General features: G+C 40.8%; 1 protein-coding gene across 2 annotated transcripts in view; it reads right to left on the reverse strand.

Annotated features, from left to right (window-relative positions):
* The window catches only part of HAO1 (hydroxyacid oxidase 1), a 365,752-nt gene that overhangs the window by 300,873 nt on the left and 38,098 nt on the right, over positions 1 to 26,781 (reverse strand). Inside the window, exons 9-10 of one of the 2 annotated variants that reach the window (XR_008465484.1) lie at positions 12,604 to 12,780; positions 9,060 to 9,128 (exon numbers count right to left, since the gene is read on the reverse strand). The gene's annotated coding sequence lies outside the window, so the exon portion shown is untranslated. The remainder of the gene's footprint in view (positions 1 to 9,059; positions 9,129 to 12,603; positions 12,781 to 26,781) is intronic. The other variant, XR_008465485.1, reaches the window with a different exon arrangement.

The raw sequence follows: 26,781 nt of genomic DNA on the forward strand, positions 1-26,781 counted from the left end.
CTGTGAAAAGTAGATCCCTCTTAGGCCTCCTTCTTGCTACTATTGTTTCTGCTACCGAAGGAAGGGATCAGCATGGCTCTGTATCCTTCCGTCACCTGTTTCAGGCAAAAACATCAATTTCTTACCCTTAAAGGTTCCTGTGGAATGTTTTGAGGATATTGCCTTTCAGCAAGGACCTCCTTGTGTGCATAGTGAATGTGTAGCAAAGCAACGGGAGTAAATCAACCCATGCAAAATAAAGCAAAAGCAGATACAATACTGCGAAACGAGTCAAAACCAAAAAATACTTGCATTCAAACATTTGCTGATGGCTCGCAACATGCAGAACATGAGACAGACAAGAAGAACCGGGCTTTGTGTCTAAGCTTTTCCTGTGCCTCAAGAGACAAACCCTAGCCTGCTTGATCATTTCTCTCTGCTTCCCACACAGTTCCCATTTTTTTCTGTAATGCATAGGATTGCATCTGTAACAAGGTCAACACAGTAGAAAGGGCACAGACACAGGAGTTCTAACTTTAGGTCACAATGATTTCTGTCAGGAAAATTACTTCAGCTTCGGAAACACAAACGTATCTTCAAAGATTTGAGGGCCAGTTGCTGTTTCTGCATGTTTGTTTCTTTGCCTTATGTGACACTGAGAAATGCGATTCCTCCGGTAAAGGGGGAAAATTCCAGTATCCATCATTTTGAAGGATTACAGTCAGTGTCATTAACTTGTGAATGCAGCTCTAGTCTAAATTATATTTTCTCTTAGGGCACTCTGAAAGTGAAACTGAGCATGAGACTTCAAATTAAACTGGATTGGGAACAGAAAGCCCGGGAACCTTTCCCCTTCCCATAAAGTCGCTGAAGCCATTTTACTTTGCAACAGCACTGTATAATATGTTTCCATTGGCCTGGAAGACAAAGCTCAATTTGTTTGAGTAGCTTGGAGAAATGGAATTGTTATGATTTACAAAGTTAAGTAAGAAGTTCTTTTTAGTTTGATGTTCAAAAGCCAGTTTTCACCTCCCTCAGTTTAATTTTTCAGGCCTTCATATACTTCTGAGCAATTTCATTTGCATAAAACTATGCTGGTTTCCCTCAGAATGAATCAGGTAGAACTGTCACATCTGTTTCTGCACAAATGCAGGGCCTAATACTTTTTTCCATCTTTGACATTTTTCACAGAACTGAGATTATAAACCTAAAGTTTCATTTTTAAAATAAATTGCAGACAAGATTTTCAGAAGTGCCTCTGCATTGCTGTACTGGGAAGGTACCACTTCCACTAAGGACAGCAAAACTCTGACACACTCTATTAAGCACCTGAGCAAGAGTTCTTGACACTCTTCAAAAATTACGTATCTGTTAGTCGGACTATGTAAAGCCATGGCATTGTCCTCAGATGTACTCTCCCTAGGATTTCAGAAGTTTGCAGGTTATAAACACAATGACATCAGTATTCTTCTTCCTCTATTTGGAAAGACAGTTCTGTATTGCTAAACAGCCTTGTTCTCAGGTTGCCCAGTTGATTCTTATGCCATTCTTGCTGCCTCTTACTCAGCTGACACGGTGCCACGATGGTAGCATTAGAAAGGTTTCTGCTCTCATACTAAAAATAATTTCACAACCCTGGTCTAGGCAGATTTACAAGCAGTTAACGGCCTGATAATTTCAGTGGATCACATATTTGGTAGGATTTTGGAAACATAACCTATTTGTTTTCATTTTAGTTTTTTCCTGTTTTTTTTCCCTATCGTTTACAAGTCTGTTGAAATGTAAAGCAAATCTATTTTATATACTGCTACAGCTTTTTCAAACCACAGCCATCAAGTAAATATTTGCAGATATTCTGTGGTTTAATTAATTGGCTATGGTCTGTTCAAAGTGTGTGCATAATGTTGGTCTATTTGCAGAAGAACACCACTAAGGAATGCCTCTGTTTGTTTCTTCTCTTTCGTGTATGTAGGATTTGCCATTACCTGGTATATCAGATTAGGAGTGTTACATGAATATACTCATTCTGGCAATGAAGTTTGGAAGTAAGTGTGTAGATCCCATCCGTTATGTTTCTATGGTTATTCATGAATATTATGGCCAACCTCAGTCAATATATGCCATTTGCAAATGAAATATATATTTATTTTTTTTTCAAATTGCAGAAAGCTGTTTTCTTTCAAAACTCATTTCAGAGTACTCAGAGAAATTCAGTGAAATTTTTATTAATGTCATTTAAAGGATGCCCAATGCAAACACGGTTATTCGGTGCCAGTGTTTTCATATTTGGACCAACACACCGCTACTATGCATTGTTTACCTCCACACTGAGTTTGGAGGGGAGACAAGCGGGAGGAGTGGAAAGGCTGCTATAATGAAATTTAAAATAATCAAAAGGTCCTTTGGCAGTTTCCCTGTTCCCTGAAAAATTAATGCACTGCTTGGAAAATTAAAGGAAACCTCATCTGTAACTCCAGTGGAAACCACTTGTCATCTAGTGTCCAGATATGAGAAATGTTGCTTTTCCTCTTCCACGCATGCTGCAAGTAGCAATCCAGCTGAATGCTTTGCGGGGACTGGAAGGCCACTAGAGACCAAACACAATCATCTACTCTGGCTTCCTGGATGACACAAACCATGGAATTTCAAAGCCTATAACTCCTGCTACAGCAACAAGAACAGTTTTCAGAAAGACATCCATTCTTGATTTAAAGACTTCCAGTGATGGACATCCACTATGTTCCTGGATAAATTTTTCCAGACTTGTTAAATAACCTCATTGTTAAAAATGCAGCCTTACTTCTACTTTGAATGGATCCCTCTTCTTCTATTTATTGTTTCTTTTTATACCTTCATCTGTCACAGTAGAGAAAACTCCATGATTACAATCTTTTGACCCTTAGAAAATTGCACACAGTGAACATGGCACTTCACTTTATTGAGGAGAAGAACCTGAACTTCTTTCATCTTTTGATGCATAGGACTGTTATTTATTTACTCCAGTTTATCTTTCTCTTTGAATAGTTAGTGTATGGAAACAGTCTCTATACAGAGACTATGTCACGCTTTACCACAAGGATAGCTGGTATCTGGTTCAGTCTTTCCAGCCTTTAATATTATAATTACTATTAATATTATTTTAAGAGTCAAGAATCCCCCCGTATGCCTTCACCTCCATCCATCATGCCTTCCAACATAACTGAAGTAGATAAAAGATCAATATGAACAGTCAGCATGAAGGTCTCATTCATAGATATCAGAACGATATGAGACTTGCAAACATTTGATCCTACTTCCAGGAGACATCACTCAATGCAGGAATACCCACCATCTACTCAATACTCCGTAACCCATCCTATTTAGAAATTAAAATTGCGAAAGCAAGAAGTGGCTGTTCATTGTCCCAACCTTTTGGACAGGAATAGAGCTAAGCAGTAAAATAAATCTCTTGGAAAATCTCCAACTCTTTTCTTTTGTTTGTGAGATATTCTCAGATTTATTTGAAAGGACTTGTGAACTTCTTTGCCATTTCCCTCCCAAAATAACTTACGAGAAGCTTGCCGTTAACGTTTCATTATTTAATTTAGTACACTGCATTGTGTAAATTGTTTACAAAAATTAATCATTACTTTTTCCATCCCAAGATTGGTTACTTAGACTAGATCTGCAAAGGTCAAGTTAGGAACTTTACACAGAAATGAGAAATGTTTCAGCCAGTGTTAGTGTAGTCCTATATAGAATGGTCTTGTGAACCTTACAGAAAAAGGATCACCCTGCGCTGGCAGGGGGGTTGGACTAGATGATCTCCAGAGGTCCCTTCCAACCCTCTGATTCTATGATCACAGGAGAAGAGATCAGACAGCAGGAGGCACATGTTTTGGTGTGGGACCATAAGCTCAGGATGAAAAGAGACAAGCAGTAGAGCTGCGTACGCAGCTGCTAAAGAAATGAAATCCTGATTCATCCAGCACCTTTCTGGTTGCTGCATCGTATATTGCTAATCACACTGTACATGCTCTTGCTGCTTCATGCACATGCGGGAAGAATGGATGCAAAGGCACTGCAAACAGGCCTGAATTTTAAAGTCAGCCTGATACCACCTGCTCAGGAGTGGAGAACAGGGTCAGGATGTGGACAGCCAGCTGGCACTTTTTGGAGAAGCATTTAGACTGACCTTAGACTAATTTAATAACACCTTGACAACTGGCACCTCTAGGACCAAGGGAAGAGAGCCATGAATTACAGCCACTCGTTCTCCTTCCTCAGAGTTTGTAAATGGAGGATATCACCCCGTATTTCTTATGTAGAAGTACCCTTTAAAGACAGCATTATTTCTACATTTAGAGCTTATTCTGGAACTCTCTTAACTAGTGCCTGAATACAGTTCAAATCCAGTCCCAATGCTGACATTTGTGCATGCTTCTATCCAGTATTTTCTCAGGCAAAACTCCATTGGCTTTGAGAAAGGTTTTGCTTGAGCAAGAACATCAGGTTTGACCTTTCAATTGCACAGTGACAATTAATAACAGCTCAAAATAGATATTTTTCTCTTTTTTTTTTAAGCACAATACAAAAATCCCAGTCTATTACAGAACGTTTGCTGCCACTGAACCTCTCTTCTCCCAAAACCAACAGAAATAAACTTTTTTTCCAAAGCTGCTTCGACATCCCTTGAAGAACCTCTACAGAGTTCAAGAGTTATTAAATCAGCACCTTTCTGAGTGCCCATGCATGCATCAAATTCAGCAGCACAGTCAGAAGTCTCTGATTCCCAGATATAAATGCAGCCTAAACCAGCTATACATACAAGTACTTCTGTGGCAGAGCGGGAGTGAGAGCTCAGCTCCCACCCAGTCCCCTATCCGTTAGTAAATGTTTTTTTCCCCTTTCGACCTTAAGACAAGCAAGGGAGATGATGTGGTTGGGAGTGCAGTCTAATTTATCGCCTCTGTAAATCTTGTGAATTGCTATCTAAACAACTATTCTGTAAAGCAAACCCTTTGACTGATTGGTCCCATGTGTCATCGGGCCAGGTCAGACAGGTATCTCTTCACTTATTCCATGCATGTGAGAGAGAGGCCAGCATAAATCTCATGCCAAATCTATGTTTATTTAATTAGACTATTAACTACATGTGACAACAAAACTGCCACTGAAAGAAGGAAGGTGACTTTATACTGTGGAGGAGACCAGGTGAGAAACTGTAAGTTTATGAGCTAGTCCATCATTTCATTCCATTCATTCATCCATTCACACTTTTTTATTTTTAATTTCTGACATTTGAGTCAGAGCTCCATTTTCCAAAACAGCCTGAAGCTCCCTCATCTTTCCAGTGGTTGGAGAAGAAATACTGAAGTATGCCCAGATTACCCTGCTTAGCCCGGTGTTTGCCTACACAGTTGAACAAGAGGCACTTGACTTGCTCTTTCAGTCTTGACTGCTGTTGAGGCCCGGGTAAAGTCTTGTCCCCTCGGAAGACAAAAGGAAAATTCCCACTAGTTTCATCAGAACCTAGGTTTCCCTCCTCATATGTCCTAGCTAAGAAAAGGAAGCAGTTCCGAGTTGTTTGGGGGTTTTTTTCTTTCTACTGACACGTAAGACTTAGAGTGACTCTTGTCACTTAGAGGCATTCGAAGTCTTAATTTTGGAGCCTGCCTCTTTTACCAAAAACATTGCCAGGCAGTTTGGAAGCTGTAGCCTAACAAGGAACGGTAAATCATGAATTTGTAAATCATGAATTTAGATCGACTACTCTAGTCATCAACTGGTGGGGAAAATAAGTGCCCACATGATGCTTCAGTCAGTACTAGAATTGTGCTGCGTCGTGACTTAATTACAGAGTGTGACGCTGTATGGAAAAGCAGATCTCTTCCAGTTCTCTTTGAGTATGTTTCTGGTGAAGTGCACACAGAACAGAAATCTCCTGTTTTAACATTTCTATTAGTTCTAACACAGAGCTCATACAAGCACGACATGTCCCTCCTGGTTCGCCTTGCAGATCAATGGGAATTTGCCATGCTCTCCCTAGCTTGCTAATATTTTCTTTGGAGTGTGGATAAACCTCAGATGAGAACTCTACTCATGCTTGGATCTATTTCCTTGAGATGGATGCTACATTACTCGGGAAAAAGAAGCTGAACTTGTAGATGAAGTGCTGTCCAACACCTCAAGCACTGCTGGTAAAATACCTGGTTCTACTGTGCTTTTTAATGCTATTTACTTGATCTCTCTCTTTTACGGTACCATGTTTCAGTAGCACCTGAGTACCCTGATGCATAAAATTGACAAAAATTGAAAGCGCGCACAGTGTCCATAAAAGATTGGTTTCTATCCACCTTGTCTTTGGGAGCTAAGAACTCTGCTTTGACATAATGTTTTTGATTTAATGGCTTTTTTGTTGTTATTTAGTATGAGGTAGATTGGGTTTTGGCAGGGTTGGAGAATCTTGAGATAGGACACTGTCAGTATGGTTTTACTTTCACAAGTTTTTCAAAGAGGAAGATTTTGTAGTGTTTCCCACTGATGGTCAGGCCCTTTACTGCCTTTTGAAGACCTTGCATGGTCAGATCCTTTTGCCAAATAATAGTTTATTGTTCATCTCTCGTTCCACAGGAATGTGGCTGTAATTGTCTTTATTGCTTCAAAACGAGCCCTGTGGGTCCAGAACTTAAAACAGAGATGGTTGTTCCCTATTGTGCCTAACATCGCTTAGAGTAGCTACCACAAGTGTGCATACTTAACTGTGTCAGCACTTAGCACAGAACTCTAGGTATCGTACCCCCTAGTTACTTCTGTAGTGACATCATTAATATTTTTCAAATCTGATCAATTTAATTTGGTAATTTCCATCTCCTTTTGCAAATGTTTTAGACCACGCTGCACTACAACAGCTAGCTGACAGGGGAAGAAAGGGTTTTTGAGTGCTAATGAGTGCTACAGTGAGGAGAGGCTTACCGGACTGATGGAGTTAGAGAAAACATGGAGACCCTAAAATACTGCTAAATCAACATCCAGTCTGAAATGTTCTTCTGTACTCTTCTACTTTCCATTCCAGACTATGTTCATCTTTATGCTTACTGTCATACTATCTTTTAATCTTTTACCAGTTCATTGTAAATCTTGATATCATTATAACAACAGAACTGAATCACGCTAAGGCACACATCTTGACAGGACCGAAAGCTACAAAACAGGAAGTCTTTAAGTCAATAGCTCAGAAAGTATCGCACAGAGGCCCTAATAACTACTGAGCTGTAGAATTACCAGTTTTGCCAAAAGCAACAGATTTCCTTCTGATCTCAGAGCAACTGTTTCCACACAAATCACATGTGGAGACATTTTATAGGGGTTATGTTATCTATGCCTCTTCTGTTTTCTCCTTGCATAGATTCTTGTATTTTGACACTACTTCTCCTCCCATATAAATGACCTTGTAAATGAAATTTATAGCTTCACAACTGGGGTCAGATCAGTACAGTTTGTTCTAGTTTGGAATATAGAATAGGAAGGAGTGTTCTTAATGGTTTTAGGACAGACATTACTTCTTGGGAATGGAAACAGACTCCACCAATCACTAGAACAACAAACTGGGAATTGGGAATCCCTTGTTTCATCTTGGCTGGCTGTGTGAACAAATCATGAAGTCTTTCTGTGGCTCCAGTTCACCCATCAGTAAAGAGGAAATCTGATCATTCCTGCCTACTTCAGAGGGAACTGATCTGCTCTAAGCACTGACATATTGACATAGAAATGACTATAAGCACATAAATCTAGGTCTCGGTGGTAAATGGTAAAAGTTAAATCAACTCATTGTTCAGGAGAATCACTCCAAGCCCAACACTCGTACCATACCCTGAGCATGTTAATTCTTACCGACACAGTATTTATCAGATACGTCTTCGGAGCTGGCAGGCACTTTGCTTTATTACCGTATGCATAATATGCTTTATCCATTTCCTACAGTGAACACAATGAATGCTGCAGATATCATGGTATTGTTCACTGTCAGAAATGGAAAAATAGTGGTAATAAAAGATTATGGCAACCACTGTACATGTGCCAATGTGTAAAGGCTTCAGGAGGACAGACGGAACATTTGTCCAACTCTTCCTGAAAAGATGATTTGCCAGGCTTTAAATTTCCATCACGTCACCACTTAAAGATGCCTAATTTCATATATTGCTATTGGGTGTATACACTATTCATCACCGGCAAGTTATAAAACAATCAAATGATGTATCAGACTGTATAGTCACTATGCAGAGAGAACTGTCGAAATAAAGGGAGCATGAGAAGCCAAGACCTACTAGCAAAGACAGACAGAAACTGCACGGGTAGTTTTGTCGCTGCTAGTGACAAATCATGATTATGGCAGCTTCATAAAAAGCTGAACATGTTTTTTTCTCTGCATCTTTCCCACCGCTGTTCCCACCCCAGACTATTTTGGCTGCCATTTTCCTGCTAAAGGAGGCAAAGTTTAGTAAGCAGGACACAAGACCAGGAGTCAGCACACTTGGGCTTTACTCTTGGCTGTTCCAGTGACCTGCTGTTTGACCTTTTCCATCACCCCATGGAAACAAATAGCACCTTTGTGTGTCTTTATTTTTGTTCCTACACTCTGCAAGTCCTATGAGCAGAGCTGTCCCTACATGTCCAGGGTGTAATTCATAACAAATCTCCAGTCTTGGTCACGGCCTCGACATCCTCAAATACTAAAATAAACCAAATAATTGTTGCTAAATGTCAAAAAATGCACTCTCAGAGAAACCAAATGGTTGGCAGCAGATGCTGTACAAAAGTGTCATTCTTTCCATTTTCACTTCCTCTCGCTCTCTTTCAACTTTCAAATTTATATGTTAATCCTACAAATATTAATCCAAAAAGTAAGAGTCATTCATTGCTCATCTTTCGGGCCTAATACTGGTGCAGTCTTTACTCGGGTAGTCTATCCATTTTCTAAATTAGTAGTTGCTTTTTTGAAGACCCCATCCTGACCAATGGTTAACAGATCATGCAGTTCACACTGACATAGGACAGGAAAAAAAATTTAAAAAAAAAAAGAAGAGAGAGCAGCCCAGTACCTTATAGCCTTTTGCATGTTATTCTCCTACTTTCCTCTGCTAGGCTTCTTTGGATCTTGTTTTCAACACCTGGGAATAAAAAAATGAAACACTTAAAACCTGTCTAAACAGAGTGGCCAAAATAATGAGAAAGTGATACCACATGACCCATTGGAAAATTAAGTTTCGTGAAGGCTACACTGTAAAGCTCAAATCTGTCCCTAGTACATATCCTGCAACATGACGGGACTTCCAGACTGTCTACGTTGTAGGAAGATGTTCATCCTGCACTCCAAGCCAGCGTCAGTTTAGTGCGCATTTGGAGGAAAAATGAAGTCTTTGTTGCCGTTATGATTTTTTTCATTAAATCTGATAGAAGTCTAGACATGTTATAAATAACCGGGAGGAAAGCAACAGGCAGAATACAGTTAGAACAGTCAAAAGCTGTGTGATATACATTGATTATCCATACCCCTCTACAGTTTCATCACAGTGAATATAAATAATGCATTTGTGTATGTCCATGTTTGGAAAATGTAGTTAAATAATACAGACTATAATTTATCTAGTAATAAATAGTTGTGAGTATATATATTATCCTATTTATGTTTGGAGACTCCAAATAAACATAACGAGTAAATTTTTCCAAACCTACAATAAAAAAAGAAGCCCTTGTTCTCTTGAATGTGTAACAATGGTATAACCCAAACTTAACCAAAGTGCCAGACTCTGGGATCTATTGAAAACTATATCCAAATGAGCAAGCTTGAGTCCTTCCATAGCATAGAGAGTGTGGTAGCAGCACTAGCACCCTGATCCTTAGAGACTGCTTTACAGTTCACTCTTGGCTAAAGCTGCTCTAGAAACAAACAGGGCTGAAGGCATCTGAAAACTTACTGTTCCTCAGCAGTGAGGTCATCTCTTACATTCAATCAGCCAGTAGGTAAATTGTATAACAGGGGAATCCAAGTTGAAATATTCGAACTGCCAAGGATTATGAATGCTTTGTTTTGCTTTGGAAACAAATGCACAGTAGAGACCAGAGTCACAGTGCAAGGAAGACATAACAAAGGCTTTGTTTGTAAGGGGATGGAACCACTGCTCTCTGGTCAGGGATGAGGCTGGCTGATGTGTTTTCCATAATAGTCAACTGAACAATCTCAGCACTCAATCCCGGCCAAATACTAATCTGCTGAATTGATTACATTTGGGGTTTCAAATTAAAATTACCATCTGTAACTCAAGTGTGGTAAACAGCACAGAACATGTGACAAGAGAAAAGAAGCACCTCATGAAAAGGTGGGCAAATTCCACTTGGTTTGAGGAGAACTGTGACACTGCCCACTGAACATTTCTTGCTGAGCAAAAAGCACAACAGCTTAATGAGGTTATTTGTTAAAAAACCCTCTGTTCACCTCAGTAATGGTCTGTGCAGCCCAGGTCTGGAAATGTAGTTGGTTTGACCAAAGTGATACTATCAACTGAACAAAGCCAAATTTCATAGGAAAAATGCCATGGTAGCCAGAAATAATACACATACACACACAGAAGAAAATCCCAGCGTGGGTTTTGGTTTTTTTTATTTTGTTTTGTTTTTAAGGTTTCTGTTCTCACAATCATAAATATTTTCCGGCAACAAAAGCTGATTCAATGTTGCAGCTATGCAGTTTGAGGTGGGTGAAATCCCGGGCCACTAAAACCAGGGTATCTGGACTTCTGCAGGCCCACCATGTTACCCAGCATCCCTGGTCCATAAAGCTGCTGGTGGTGACTCTATGTCTAATTCCCATTATTTCAAGCAAGCCTGAATTCACTTTTTTTCTCTTTCATTACAACTCTTATACAAGTGCTCTCTTCATCTGAAAACAGCAAGTCTATTCATCTCCAGTTCAATAAACCTACAAGGTATGAATGCCAGTTGGTTACCCGCTTTGTACTTTCAGTTTGACTTCTGCCAAACCATGTGTTTGACATGATTTCTGCACTGAGATGGAAGTGGGTCTGGGCTTAGCGGAAACATGTCACATTGCACATGCACACAGCGGTGCAAATTACCTGCAGAATGATGTTGGGTAAAACTGGCCTAAAAATTTTTTTCAAGAACAAGTCTGTTACCAGTGATGCATTTTTATTAACCTTGGTTTGTCCAAGTGTCTGCAAATCCTATGGGTGAATATTTGAATTCATTTTTCTAATGAGGGTATCATACAAGTGATCCTGTTTTACAGATCCCAGAAGTCATAAGAGTCTTAGGAACTACCCAGATAGGGTCTTCTAACCCTCCCATGATATCATTGTTTCCAGTTCATATTTCTTATTACAAATCAAAATAAATAGAGTGGGACCCCAGTCATGCTAGGTGTTGTACAGAGTGTCCATGCTTACAGTCCCCTGTGTAAAAAATGAGGCACTGGCTAAGAACTGGTCATAAAGTCTCCTCGTACAGTCAAAGGAGATGGGCAGGTTCACATGACAACTCATCCCATCCCATGGCTCGGCTCTGTAGGTGCTCATCTCTCTTTGCTCCCCAGGAAGAGAGTAACTTCGACAAAAAGGTTAACTTCAGTTTTTTAGGGGTTTAGTGATGATTAGTGCTAGATAAGGCTAGATAACGTTTAAGGCTAACAAAAAGGCTTCCTATCCTCATATTGCAAATGAGAACAAGTAAGGCTAAAAAAATGATCAGTCACTTGCTCAGAGTCACATAAAAGGTTAGTAGAAAAGATAAAAGTTAAAACTCAAATGTTTTTCAGTTCAGCCCTTCCTTCCTCATGGTGGCAGTAGGCAGGAAAAGAGGTTCTCACTGCTTTCCAATAAGCAAAAGTGAAAATACATAATTGATTTATTTCACACTTTGTGCTTCCTGACCATTTCTCTGTGAAAAGAACACTGTCCCTGTTGTGTTTTTTTTTTCCTGACCTAAGTCAAAGACGTAGAAATTTAGGCCACTTTTCCTGTTTCCTTGGCATTTATTCCTAGAGACATTGTCTATGTTGTTAATTTCACTATGGCCCGATTCGTCAACTGAGATCAGTGCAAGACTTGCGACCAACTTGAATTAACTCAGTATGAAGTCTTAGACATAACTGTTCCAATGCAGAAAGACAACAGAAATCCTATCGGCACTTTCAGGGAAGGAGAGGGTTAAGGTTTTTTCCAAGCCTATAATGTGAACATAATCTTTCACACAAGATTTCGGTTTCATTAACTCCCACTTCCCAAATTAGATCTTTGTTCTTTTCAGAAATAGAAATAATATTTTAAAAATTATGTTTCTTCTATCTGTTCAGCTGAGGCATCAGCACAGAAAGAGCAGGAGCAGAAAGACCTTTGCAGAAAAGTCCCTGAACGAGCATTTGGTTCACTGCCTGGAGACCGTGAGCCAAGTTATTTTTAATGGTGAATTATTACAAATAAAATGGCACCTAAAACTGACCATTTGGCAAATAAAGCATCAGTAACACGAGAGCTCATGAAATTACCGAAATGGTGTTGAAACCAACACTTACTGATAACAAAAGCTAAGCAGAAAAGAATACATTTCTCAAATTTTCCAAAAACCTACCTACTTGCTTAGGCGGGCCATCCAAAAAACTGTTAGAAGCAAGATCTGACTTTCTACTTCAAGACGTCAATCCACAACATCCCAGACCTCCGATCTCACACCAAAGTACACACGGATTGGGAGACTCTCGAGGCTTACGAGAACAATTGTGAATGCCACAGCAGATTCAGAGGAACCCTGGTGAGAGAGCATTGCACAAACATCAGGATCGCTGCAGGCTCTTACATTTGACATTCACACTGGCAGGAAAAGCCCGCAAGTTTAGCTCTGACTCCCCGGTATGATGAAGTGGCCTACATCAACACCAAATCCAGTTTATATTCCGTCCTTTAGGACTCGAAAGCCATTTAAAAATAAAATAAGATAAATTTGGCCATTTTAAATGTCAGTGAGATATGCTTAAAAAGAAATATTTATCCAATAATGGCAAATCCATGCTAAAGTCTAAACCCCAAATATTTTAAATTACATTTTAAAAATAGTATTAATATATATATTTATTGCCAAATTCGAACAGAAAGTTAAACAGTGAGTAGATCGATGACACTGTAACCAAAACTTACTGAACTTAGAGCTAACTTCTGATAGCAGGACCTCTTCTACAAAAACCAGAAGACATATCGTCCTAATTCTTGTCCATTTAATCAGTTCTCTAAAATGACTACTTCATTCAGAATCAGTAAAGAGACTGGGATTTGAAAAAGAAGGAAACTCTCTGTTCCTCTCATGAACAGGAAAGCTTGGTTTCCTCGTAGCTATAAATAAAAGATAATTATGAGAGGATGATGCCTAATAATTCTAAAATGTTGAAGAACATGATAACCAGAAGCTGAACTTTTAATTTCTTGACTTTCGTGTTTAACAGGTTAGTTTTACATGCAAAGTACCTTCAGATAAAAAAAATATTTTCCTATGTAATCGGGAACATTACAATATTTTAAACAACTACCAAAACATTTTGATGGTCTTTTTGTGCATTATAGTTTAATTCCAAATTTTATCTAAATACAGTCCAGAATGATGAACAAGCGAATACTAGGCAGCTAGTAAAATGAAATATATTCTTCATCCTTTTCTACTATAATTCAAATTCTAGCAATTTTTGATAGTTAGGAGTCCTAACTTTATTATTACATAATTTCCTATATACCTTATTATATACATATTCTATACTTATGTATATGTGTTATATAAATATATACTTATATACATCATTTCTTATATACATGAGAAATTACTACATGATTTCTTAAATATACACATAGGGAAAATACTATAGCAAAAAAGGTCATACCAAGGAAAAACTTCAGTAGAAATATACCAGTGAACATCAAATTTTCAAAAATTTTAAAGTACCTCTAAGATGAGGCTGAAGTGGATTATTCAACAGATTGTTTATATGAGGACTTCATCACTGATCATATTTAAAGACAGAAAGAATATCTCTGCCACCCGCTGCTTTTCCAGCAAGCAGCATGGACTTGCCGGTGCACACCTGCATTTTTCTGCCTTCTCAACTCCCCAGAGGTAAACAAGCATATGCAGGTAGCCAAAAAAAGAACCATGTGGAGAAAATACAGTTCAAGAGGCATCTCAGTGGCAGGCTCCTGGACTACACATCTCTCTCTCACACCATTTACTTCAGCCAGTTCTTCTTCTCCTCTCATAAACCTAAAGATTCTCCCTTGTCTATCACATTTTCTCTAACATCTCCCCTGCAGCAATCTCTCCCAGTCTCAAGGAACTCTCAGTAGGAGACAGAGGAAGCCTCTGCCAAGGTTTCACATCACTTTGCATGAAGAATACGTGCCCATAATGTTCATTACTGTCCAGTGCTGTGGAATCACCTTAAACGACATAACTAAAAGCGGAGAGCTGCACGGAGTTTGGGGACATGGAACGGGACGGTTAGGCTGTTATTTCTATTTAGCTGCTAGAAGTCTATGTGGAGCAGAGAGAGTTACAAAGATTGACATTTGTGTTTTTAAGTTGACATTAACATAATGGAAATGGTGTGTAACTCCCCATCTCCCCAGCCATCAAGGGTCTGTCAGCCTTAGTCAGTGTCCCAACGCCCTCTCACTCATCCTCCTCAAAGTAAATGAGTCGTTATGCATCTGACGTTTCTTCCAGAGGCAAGCCCAGCAGGGTCCTCCTTCCCTCTAACTTGCCGTCGTCCAAAGTTTTGTGTTTTAGTAACTTGAAACATCCTGTAAAATCTATCAGGATTAGTTTCCAGTATAGAAGCACTTGTACTTGATCCAAGCTAATCAAATGTTCTTTAGATACTAAGCCCCAGGGTTTAAGTGAGCACACCCAACATATTAAGCAAAAATGACCTTCTTAGTGTGGCTACTATATCCTCCTTTTTGACCCCTTTTGACACAATTTTGGCTGAGACAAGACAGACAATTAAAGCCATTGTGAATGGGCCAAAAATAATATAGTAAGTGTGTCTCTGATGTCACCAGAATGTTATATCCTAAGACAAAAAAAGCTGGTTTTAGATGGAGCTGGACATTTTCTACATACTAGTAAAATGGGCTTTTCAATAGATAATATTTTGTTTTCAAACTCATATTTCAGTCTTTCCCAATGGAATTAGTAACCAAATTAAGGGGTTTAGGAGCTCATATTATAATCAAACACAAGTCTGAACTTACAAGTCATGTATGACCTGGCAGTCAAGAGGTTACGGTGAGTAAGAAGGTAGACCACAGAAAACCAAAGAACAGGAAACTTTCAGTCTAGTGTTGATGGAAAAGCTTTGGATTAGATGGATGCAGTACTGAATAACTTATTTCAAAGCAAACAGCTCTAACAGAAGTTTCTGACCCTTTTATAGAGGAAACGCTGAAGATGTATGATGTAAGAATTCAGAAGTGCACATGTTAAGCTGCAAAGTCTTATTTTGAGTTATATACAGCAGGATCTGTGTTTACACAGCTATACAGAGTGACTTCCCCTTCTTCCATTGATGGGCTCCATCGACTGACTGACTTCCTTAATTTCAAAACCCAGTATTTATTATTCCATGAAAGTTGGTTTAATGCTCAGCCCATCTATACACCCAGACAATTTAACGGACTTTTTGGAGGGCCCCGGATGTACAATACTTAAATAATTAATTCAGTTCAGTCCTCTGTCAAAATCACTCTTCCTGTGCAGCCATAAAAAGAATTCCTTTTTTTACCAGTCACAGTTCCAGAGACATCCAGATGCTGACAATTTAAAAAATGGAAAAGCATTTCAGGAGAATTTAAATCAATTCAATCCAACATTTCCCCATTCTTCAGGGGTAAGCGGGGGGGCTTAAAATTGGAACACCACACATAAGCACGAGCTTCTGTCGCTGACAGATATTAAGGGGCAACAAATGAAATGGCTTAGAAATTTACGTTCCCAAAGCCAGCTCTAAAACCACATGAGGTTGTGTTGCGTTAGCTTCAGTATTGTCTTGGATTCAGGTGAATAGGAGGTTAATTTTAATTCTGCTCACTAAAATGCAAGACAACTTGTCAATGAAGAATTTAGAGTAAAAGGAGGCCAAGCTAATAAGAGGAGCTGAGTTTCTTGAGTGAACTTAGGCTTGATTAAATTTCTGAAAATATAATGTAACACTAATAACAAATTTAAACTTTGACCGAGGTTAGCTCTTTAATTTCCATTGGAATAAAAGCAAACAGATGTCTCTGGAGTAAAATGAACAAAATAAAAAATATTTTAAAATTGGACAAAAAGTCCAAATCTCACTAGGGGAGCTGTACATGCAGTTCCCGTTCATATTAATTGTAAGCATTTGTCTAAGAAAACATGTGTGATCAGTTGCTACAGCTCAGCTGATGACTGGCAACCTGATGATGTGCTTGAGGCCAAAGTCTAGAGGCAGACGCTTGTGCTGGCTGACAGAGATGCCTGATGTTTAAAAGGATGTTAATTTCCATTAATATTGAGGGTGTTCAAGTTAAAGAACAAATATTAAAAATGAAATCTGATAAAACTAAAGAGACATTCATTTCAGGGAGGAGAGCCCTCCCCACCCTTTCTATTTTGGGGCAAACCTCCTCTGGTTACTGGTAGACTTTCACTGGAAAGGCCTCTCATGACAATGACGTAAGAATCCCAGGTCCACTCTCTCTATAAGGTAGAAATGAGTTAATTGAATTCAAAGAACCTAGTCCTATCTAAATCCAGATGAATATCAAAAAGAGACATTCCAGTCACTCCCAGAAAGTCCAGACTAACGCATATTAAGAAATCCAGGGACCAGGGGACGGCGAAAAAGGCTTATACAACGTCTTGACTGAGTCAATATTACTATTTAACTTTCATAGTCGGTAACAAAACTCAGCCAAAACCCCCAAACCACTAAATGGCCAGATTCTTTTCTGGTGTGAATCAGTATGGCTCAAACATATGTACCGACTGTATGCTTTTTAAAATAACAACTCAGGTACAAGGCATTTGAGATCTGATTCTGTATTCCAGGTAGTTATTAGATCCATATTACCACACACTTATAATAATATTTTTTTTATTTTTAAAAATATCACAAGATTTTGGGCCAAGTGAAAAAGGAAAAAAAACCTTTCTTTATTTTAAAACCTCCATGCTATTTTCCTGGTTGTAATTTTGTGGGTTTATGACATGACATTTATTCTTAGATATCAGATGTTAAGAAATATCAGATCACTTTAAGAGGCAAATTAACTTTATTTTCTTCCCAGACCTAGATCACCCGACCTGGGCCACAATTACTAAAGCTAATATTCTCTTCTATCATAAAGGTCAGAATTTGCTGATTCCACTGATTTTTGCCATACTCAGCCTACTAAAATCTCTGAGAAAATATATGGTTTGTTTGGAAACATGCAGAAATAGCATACTTGGGTATCACTTCTCTGAAGCTAATTTATAGATTAATTTAAATATTCTGGATTTGTTCTTGCTTAAAATCCTTCCCCATCAGAGCACAGCAACAGTGCAGGAGGCCTTGGGGTGGGAGAGACAGTGGGACTGACACCGTGGTGCACTATGGTGCAACTGAGCTACTGGGATCAACACAGGGTTACTGTTCGGAGGAGGGAAAGTTTAGCGCAGAAAGGGAATGGAGGGCAGCCTGGAACAGAGATCGGTGTCAAGGGGGAATCCTGCTGCGAAGAATTTACTGAGCCCAGAAACTGTCTCTGGTTTTATTACTATTTATAATTATAAATAAAAAATGGTAATTTTTAAAACTTTCCTTTCACAGCAAAATACCAAGGTCATGGGAATCACCAATGCCACAAATAGATGACCGAGACAAAGACATGAAAACCCGCAGCTGCACAGGGACTGTCCACTACAGGCTCCCGTTCCTTCTCCCCTTTCTCCTCACCTCCGCTGGATGGACACCCTGCACACTGCAAGGTGAGCACTACGTCAATTATAAGCTCATGCAGGACTGGCAAATTATGGAGTAAATCAAGGTTCACAACACACCAGAACACTGTTCTTGCTGCTTCCCTGCGAGATCCTTTTGGGTTAATCCAGGCATTCATTTGACCTCTGCTCTCTCTGTTGACGGTAATATAACTGCGATTGCCACGAGGACCTTTGTCATCAGTAGGGACTGGGACTGGAGCCCAGTACAGATAGCACATCCTGAGTAATAAACATGCCTGGAAGAGCACTTTAGCTGTGACCCTAGCAGTTTCAGGAGAAAAAGCAAGTAGGCCAGGAGAAAAAGACACATCTGCTTTGAGTGATGGCAAGGAAAGAGCATAAGGAGAAAACTACCACGATTACGTCTTCCCTGATGGACTAGCTTCTTCCCCACCCCTCACCTTCCAACCTTCTTTTCCTACAGATCCCAGTCTTCTAAGATCTTCACGTCTTTCATCATTTGTACTCCAACACTTGCCCTGACAGCCAGACCGACCTGAGAGAAGATTTTCCTGCCATGTACTGCTGGCTAGTATCTTACTCACGTTACTTTCACATCCACTAGAGTTCATCTTCCTATTTATCATCTGCTGAAGGGAGGTTCAGCTGCCTCTCGAACTACTCAGCTCCTGTAAGTTTTAAAGTCCAGAGAAGGCCAGAAAGATGCTCAGAGGGCGGGAGTACCTCTCCTATGAAGACAAGCTGAGAGACTTGGGGTTGTTCAGCCTGGAGAAGAGAAGGCTCCAGGAAGACCTTATAGCCCCTTCCAGTACCCAAAGGGGGCCTACAGAAAAGGTGGAGAGGGACTCTTACCAGGGAGCGTAGTGATAGGACAAGGCATAATGGTTTTAAACTGAAAGAGGGGAGATTGAGATTAGATATTAGGAAGAAATTCTTTACTGTGAGCGTGGTGAGACACTGGCCCAGGTTGCCCAGAGAAGCTGTGGCTGCCCCATCCCTGGAGGTGTTCAAGGCCAGGTTGGATGGTGCTTTGTGGGTCCTGGTCTAGTGGGAGGTGTCCCTGTCCAAAGGCAGGGGGGTTGGAACTTTAAGGTCCCTTCCAACTCTAAACATTCTATGATTAAAGAGCTATGTCTTTATCAGTACTCAAATGTAAAAAATAATTCTGCAGGAAATTATGGAACCATTTAAATTTGAGTGAGAGTGAAATCCCACAAACTACCTTCAAATCATCACCAGAAGAGCATAGAGAAACTCATATAACGTTGCCATGAATCAGTTTGTTTGTTTGCAAAAAAGCACTAGCGCTTTGTTTACTACAGGTCCTAGCAATCATAGCTGTTAGATCACATAGCTCAATATTTTGAGTTACTTTAGAGGAGTTACTATAGATAACAGTAAATTTATTACCGAAAACAAGGTGGTTTGTGGCTGCTCTTGCACAATGCAAAGAGTCCTGAAATGAAAATTACTTGTCCTAAAAGTAACTTGAAGTTGGACAGCTTAAAATGAACATAGCCATATGCCAATCCCGGGACATTCTGCCTGCCTGAGACTTACTGGAGTAGCTTCACTGTCACAGTTTCTTTTGAATGTGTGGATCTGGTAGGAAGTTCTTCCATCTAAAGCCATCTCTATATCCATCAGAACAGTTCCCTCCAAAAAGAGGTTGTGCCTTCCATAGAAAACTGCAATTTTTCATCAGGAGAGCTAAAATCCACTTGGCAAAAAGATTTTCAGCTTTTCAAGACAACAAAAGTTCCCTAGAAAAATAAAATGTTTCCAATATCGGCACCAGGCACAAATTGCCTGGAAGCCCAAGGCTAATTGGGCCACTGTTTCCCTCTGTAGTCATTCCCTGGGTGTCTCTCTGCAGCACTAATCCCTAGCTGAGCCTCCAGCTAAGAAATCATAACACCCACCATGAGTAAGCATTATAGTTCAGTGAAAACTTTCCTCAGCATTTGTTCCTTTGTGCATGACTAATCAGGATATAACTCAAGGTACTTTTCCTACCCTCTCTTTTTAAAATATAGGTGGTGCAGTTACATTATAGTAGAAACATTATTCCAGCTACTGCCCTTACCAGTAAAGACACACGTGCTCCTTTCCTCCTATCTAGCCTGAATGTAACAGCTTACTAGCACCGCTTATGTAGTGCTTGCGGAAGAGCTGCATCCAGCTACCAACCAACAACTGACAACAGTATCACCACAAACCGCATTTCCTACTTTTGTGTTACCTTCTCCCATACCCTGTTTTCCTGGTTTGCCTTTCAAATAAGCTCTGCTTCCATATGCACCATGACACAGGTTTTCATGCCCCAGTAAATCAATCACCTTTTAAACCTCACCACCTGGGATGGCAAAACCCCCAAGATTAGTAATTTGCCACTCCTCTTTCTTAAAAGCGAGCTACATCATGCTCACTTGCAATGTTTCACTGATACTATTGCTTCTTATCTAGCTGTCTAAAAGTAGGGAAAAAAAATATTTCAAGTATAGTTATAAGTTTTTTCCAGCTGCACAACTACTGTGTTTTATTTCATTTATAAAATACAGGGGGAAAGGTACCAGGTTCATTTCCACTAATCAGCAAATATTTCTCTGTGGGCAGTCTCAAGGAAGTCAAGAAGACAGCTAACTGAGAAAGAACAGAACAATATTAGCCTAGGTATTTCTTTATGTCACTACAGAAAAATGCAAACGAAGTGGAGAGAGACTAAGGATCAGCTTTTCAATACTGTTTAAGCACAGACAGGCACTTAATAGGGTTTTCAAAGGTCCCTACAGAGGTTAAGGATCTCACTCCCTTTGATAACACAAACATTTAGGAGATCTAGATTTCCACTGAAACACCACTGAGGCCATGAAAGCACTTAGAAAGACACATACCTTTTCCTGAAGCTGCTTAATGTAAAGCTACATAATACCATGTAACGATTTAATTTTGATAAAAAAACCCAATGTAGATGCCATTTCCACAGGAAGAAGATACACGTACATACTGTAACCTTGACAGGCAATGATGCTCAAACCTTTACACTGAGAAGTGTACTGTGATCTTTCCAACAAGGCTAAGAGCCTATGTAAGTCGTAAGTCCGCAGATAGAGAAGGTGCTATTTGCTGTAAAATCGGAGTTTATGATAATGTATTTTGGTTTCTGTGGCTACAATAAAGCAGATTTTAAACGTAAACTGAGCTCAGAAAACTTTTTCATTTTGTCAGGGTGCTAAATTTTGCTGTTTAATTCCACATTCTCTGTCAGGTTGTAGCCAAAGAGAAACCATGGTGTATCTAACTGTCTGTGGAACATGAAAAGTGAGCTATCTCTGTACTTTTCTATATTTGGTGTGCTTAATTCAGAAGTACCATTCTCTCCATTTTACAATAAAAATCTCTAAGATCCTCCTCCCCTCCCTCCCTCCCCCCCCCATCCCTTAAAGCAGAGTTTGGAAACTAAAACCCCTAACTGTGCCATCTGCAATAGATATGCCATCTCAGCAGCCATCCAGCTACGCTCGGCCAGGTGGCAAACACCACCTGAGTGCTCTGTCTTCAAACATCTCAGTCTGTCCAGGGAGTCTTTCACTCACACCAGATAAAATTCTGGGCACAAAAAGGACCTGGCTGAGGGAGGGAAGGAGAAATAATACAGGATTTCCAGTTCCTTTTTCAGTCACTAAGAAAATATCCTTTGAAATAACAATCTTTAAGGTAAAAAAAACATTTGTACTGCTCAAAGATGTGATTTTTACACACATACCCCCTTTTTTTTTTGAAGCAGAACAAGACTCATGCATCCTTTGGTCATTTTTGGGCTCTGGCAGGCTTCAGAGAGGTTCAAAACTGTGGGATATACAGTTTTATTCCTGCATCTGCAGGCTTGCTGCAGGGAGACCTCTAAGAGCTGAAGGGACCTTTCCTGTGCCTCTCTACAGGGTCCGAGCACTGGAGCACCAGGGGACTTCAAGCTACAGCACTATCAAGACTGGCTGTTTTCAGACCAAAGGCACAGCTAAGAGGCACAATTAAATCCAGTTCTCACTTCCCAGACACACAAAGCCCAGCCATGTCACAACTGAACAGCCAGAATAATCTGTCCTTCCCAAATCGGACCCCAAATCAGTAGCAAACAGCAAGTCGCAGGGGCAGCATCAAAGCTGATGAATTCAAGTTCAAGCATGCAAGTGATGGGCAACTGCATGGACCATAGTGTTCACATACCCACTCAGAGACAGGAAAGGTAAAGCTCTGCTAATGCACCCCAGTGATGCCGGCTCCAAGTTCACCTGTGCCCCTTCTGGTAACTCTCGTGCTCACTCAATCGTGTTTCCCTCTGAACACGAGTAGGGAGCATTCCCCATTTACCCATCCTTATTTTACATGAGGCACGATGGGACCCTGACATCAGGATGTCATTTTTTCAGTTGAAGTGATCGTGAGGCTAATTTCCCATTCACTACAGAGAACAGACGGCCTTCCTGTACAAGTCCCAAAGTCATAGTAGTGACCTTGGTTATTTTCATGTCAGCCAAGAAATAACCCATCCCTGTTACCACACAAGGGCATTTGTTTAATGTTGACGGAGAAGGAAGTGTACCACCTACTGAGTCACCAATGCCACATCCTAAACACCTGGCTTTTGCCTTTCTGGGCTTCCATTTAAGCATGAATCTATGCTGAGTGGAGCTGTAGAAAAAGTCTACAATAAAACCTCAAACCACACAACACTTTCCTGGATGGGAGGTATATTGTCATCTGCTAAAGTTCATAGACTTCCAGAAGAAAACTGAAATCCTTTCCAAAGTAGACCCATCTGCTTTGCTTTTGTCCAATTTCAGAGATAACAACTGTGCATGTCACATCCCAAAGCAAGATATAAAATTAAGTTTCTTTGAAGTGAGAAATAAAATCACAGCTACGCTGCTTTTTTAAAAAAAAAGGTAATTGCAGAAAATTATGGCCAAATCTGCTAAGGTTTTAGATGCCTAATCTCCTACTTACCTAACTACCTTTGTGGAAGCTCACCCAAATTCTTATCATTCTCACAAGACTTACGTACAAAAAATACAGATTTCTTAAAGCCAAACTAAAGACATTTCTTACAATTTAAACTCTTGGCTATTAGTCAATAAATAATTTGCCACCCACAGTACATCCCATAGTTGACAAACAAAGCAGCATTTGCCACCCTATTTCAAAACACAGTACAACGTATTTTGGGAAATGATTCTTCATTAAAGAAAACATCTCGGGCAGTACAATGCTGCAGAAGTCACACGAATGTGCTATATCCTGTGACTGGCTCTGAAGTAAGCGTAAAAACAGCCACAAAACATTTTGGGGACAGGAGGAAGCACACTCTTTTCTATGGGACACCGGCTCACAGATGGGCTCGCTCACCTTTGGTTTGTCCTGAGTTAGACCATGGTCCCTTGAACCCCCAACGCTGAGGAGATCAGCCTCTTGGCAGCTCTCCCACAGGCAGGATGATCTCGCCAACACCCCTCGAAGGCACTTTCTGCAACGTGCTGCCACAAGGCAGCGCGTGGTTTCCACAATGAAATTAATGTTTATCTACCTAAGGCTTCACTTATTTCTGTATCTGCTACCTGAAAAAATGAAACAGCTATGTGCTCAAGCTCAGAGGCCAAAACCATAAATGCGTGGTTTGAAGGGAGGAAGAGGTAAGCTAGGGAAGAGAGGAATGACAAGGAGGGACATTTCTGTAATTCACGTCCTTTTTGAGTCTGAATTTCTTACCTCTTTTAAACTAATGTTTGCAATGTGCAATTTTGAAAAACCTTGTGTTGCAGGAAGCATTTGCAACAGCTACGCTTTTTATATATAAACTATAAGGAGCATCACCCCAAATTAGAGCATCATTGCACCCCAAATTAGAGCATCATTGCTCCCAAGGGAGAGAAACCAAGTGCACTCAGAGAGTTCCAAGAGCAAGATCACCTCAGCACATACCGCCAATAGAATTATTAATAACAATTCAGTGAGACGTCCCAGTACAGTCTGGAACAAGGGAAACCACTCCTGAACAAGAATATGGACTTGAGACATTAATAACACCATCAGCGCATTTCCTTTTCTCAATGCACATCATTTTCAAATTGATAGCACTATACTTAAGTAGTAATGAGCCCCCGCCTCAGCAGGACTACAGCATCACTTTTCTCAAGAAGTACCCAGCAAACCACAGCAGGCAATTGCTCTCCAGGAGAAATACCACCGGCAGAATATCTAATGGGACAAGTCAGCTTAATCAAGACTTTGCTTATATGCAGAACAGGAAGATAAGATTCCCCTAGTAGCATAAAAATCCTCTACACTGATATTTCCCGGAGGAAAATGCATCGAAGATTAAGTCATCATAGTAACTTCTTGTTTGCTTTGTTTCTTTCTTTTTTCTTTTTTTTTTTTTTAATAATTTCAACATAAAAAAGACATCCACGCCCATTTTCTTTTCATTTTGTCAAAATAAACTTCAGTTTTCTAGGAGAAATAATTACTTTAATTGTCATTCAGACTCAGCCTAAAGCCATATTCTGAAATCTAAAAATGCAAAGTTAAACAAATTATTTGCCCTTTGCACAGAGTTCAGCTTCTCCAGACCCTGCACACAAGGAGCCCTGCAAGGAACCGTCCTCTCACAGGCTGATTCCTAGTTCCTCAGGCCTCCTGGAGTACAGGCATGGACAGGCGCATCAGAAAAGGGCAGAAAAAAACCACCTCACAGCCATCTTATCCTGCAAAAGGAACACCAGTACCCATTCCCACACTGAGACGAAATCCAAATCTGCATCATACAACAAATCCAAGAGTGACAGAGAAGAGTCTGGTGAGGAGGAAAAGATGAGATTACTTCCAGGTTTTGCCCAAGACATAGCAGGAGCCATAGCAGGATTAGGGCTGCAGGCCCTGACACCATGAGGCTGCTTCACCTCCGCAGCACCCTCTTGCTTTCTTGCACTAAATCCACCTTCTACCTGCTAAATGAAAACACAGGGACTACAGCAGAGACCTCTAAATTTTGTGTTTGTAATAGGAATAAACCCATTAAACAGCTCAATTTTCTTTAGATTATGGACTAACTTCCAGCTCCAGAGGCTTTGGCTGCAAAGCCAGAGCAACCTGGCTTCAGGGGAACTATTTCACATTTCAACCTGATGCCTCTCACACTGAATTCAAGTTGTGGGGAAGAGGCTATCACGTCAGCGCTCTGGCTTAACGTTTTGAGTCACATATTGCGTTAGTCACAAGACACAGTAATTGTCTTTCCATCCCTTTTCCCTCACCGAGATGAATAACTCCTCTTAGGGGCAGGTTTTCCTAGGTGCTTTTGGTCGGAAACAAATGGGTCACCTTCCAAACAGGCTCCTGAGCAGCCCAAAAAAGCCCAGAAACCTCCACACACACCCCTGACTCACAATTATCAAATAATCCTGCAGAAAAAAAAAAAAAAAAAAAGAAAAGAAGAAAAAGAAAAGTTGCATATTGCTATTTACTTGTGAAAGGGATGCAGGCGGTCTCGCTCGCAGGGGCTGCGAGCCCGGTCTGCAGAGCATCAGTGTACAAACCACTGGGTACGGCCAATGGGCCAGACCTGCCCCCGATGCAAATCACTCCGTCACCGGACAGGTCCCTCCAGTCACTCCCCTGCTGTCCAGAAAATCATGCACAGGTTATCCTTCTTGTCACGGTTGATTTTATTCTTTTTTTTTAATAGAAGAAATTGAGAGCCTTCTCACGTGCAACCTCCGCACTGAAATAAACTCCCCATTTTGGATCACGGCAATGAAAAGATAGGGAGCAGCCGGGCTTTGCCTCTGTCCTCAGCTCACTCTGGTGCAGTTCGGTGCCAGAGGGATCAGGGAAGAAGCTCTGCACTCCAAGCGCGCTGTTGCTCTTCCCCTCTACTGCTGCGATACGAAGCCATCCAAAAAAACGGGGTGGGGGGGAAAGTTCAATTTACACAGAATGCCCCGAGCGCCCATAAGCAGGACACGCCAGTACTCCTGGCACATCCCTTGCTTTTCAAATCATTTTTCAACTTTACAGCTCGGTGGTATAACAAAAACAGCTGCGCAGCGTGGCCGGGTCCCTCCCCGAGCACATTTCTGCCTTGTCCTTGCTGCTGCCGCCTGAGGGTGAGCAGCTCCTCGGCCCCTTCTCCTCCCGGCACATTGTTGTCAGCTGGCTGGGCACCAGGTGCCGGCTGGCAGGCAAGGACAATCTCACAAATAAATGGCAAATGTTTTGAGGACTTCCCTTTCTTTTTCACAGGGGGAGGGGGAAAAATGATGTATCGCATCCGGGCCTGTCCTGGTTTACACCGCCATGTTCTGCAGAGCCCACCCGGCACACACACACGCACCTTACTTCATCATGGCGCATCGCATGTGTCTCTGTGCCTTGCTCTGAACTCCCCTTTTCCTCAGCTCCCCTTTTTTTGGGGAGTTTTCCTCACGATTTTCACCTGGCCGGCTGCAGGCCAACAGTGGAGGTGGCAGCTGGGAGGCCCCCAGTCCCCTGAGAGGGGAAACGCCAGAAGGTTCCAGGGCTCTGGGCTGGCCTAGCAGCAGGGCCCACACTGCTGGGCACAAACTCAGCGTTGTTTCTTGGGGGGGTTTTTTGAGGTATTTTTAAAATTTTTGAGGAAAACTAGACCTTTCCCTACGCCCCAAACACCTCCACTCCTAGTTACGGGCACAAACCCAGCACCAACGAAAAAGCCGGGGAGGGAGTGAGGCATGGCCACCCTCGCTGAGGGCTGCCCGC

The sequence above is a fragment of the Rissa tridactyla genome, chromosome 3 (assembly GCF_028500815.1).
Source record: "Rissa tridactyla isolate bRisTri1 chromosome 3, bRisTri1.patW.cur.20221130, whole genome shotgun sequence".
Classification (NCBI taxonomy): Eukaryota; Metazoa; Chordata; class Aves; order Charadriiformes; family Laridae; genus Rissa; species Rissa tridactyla.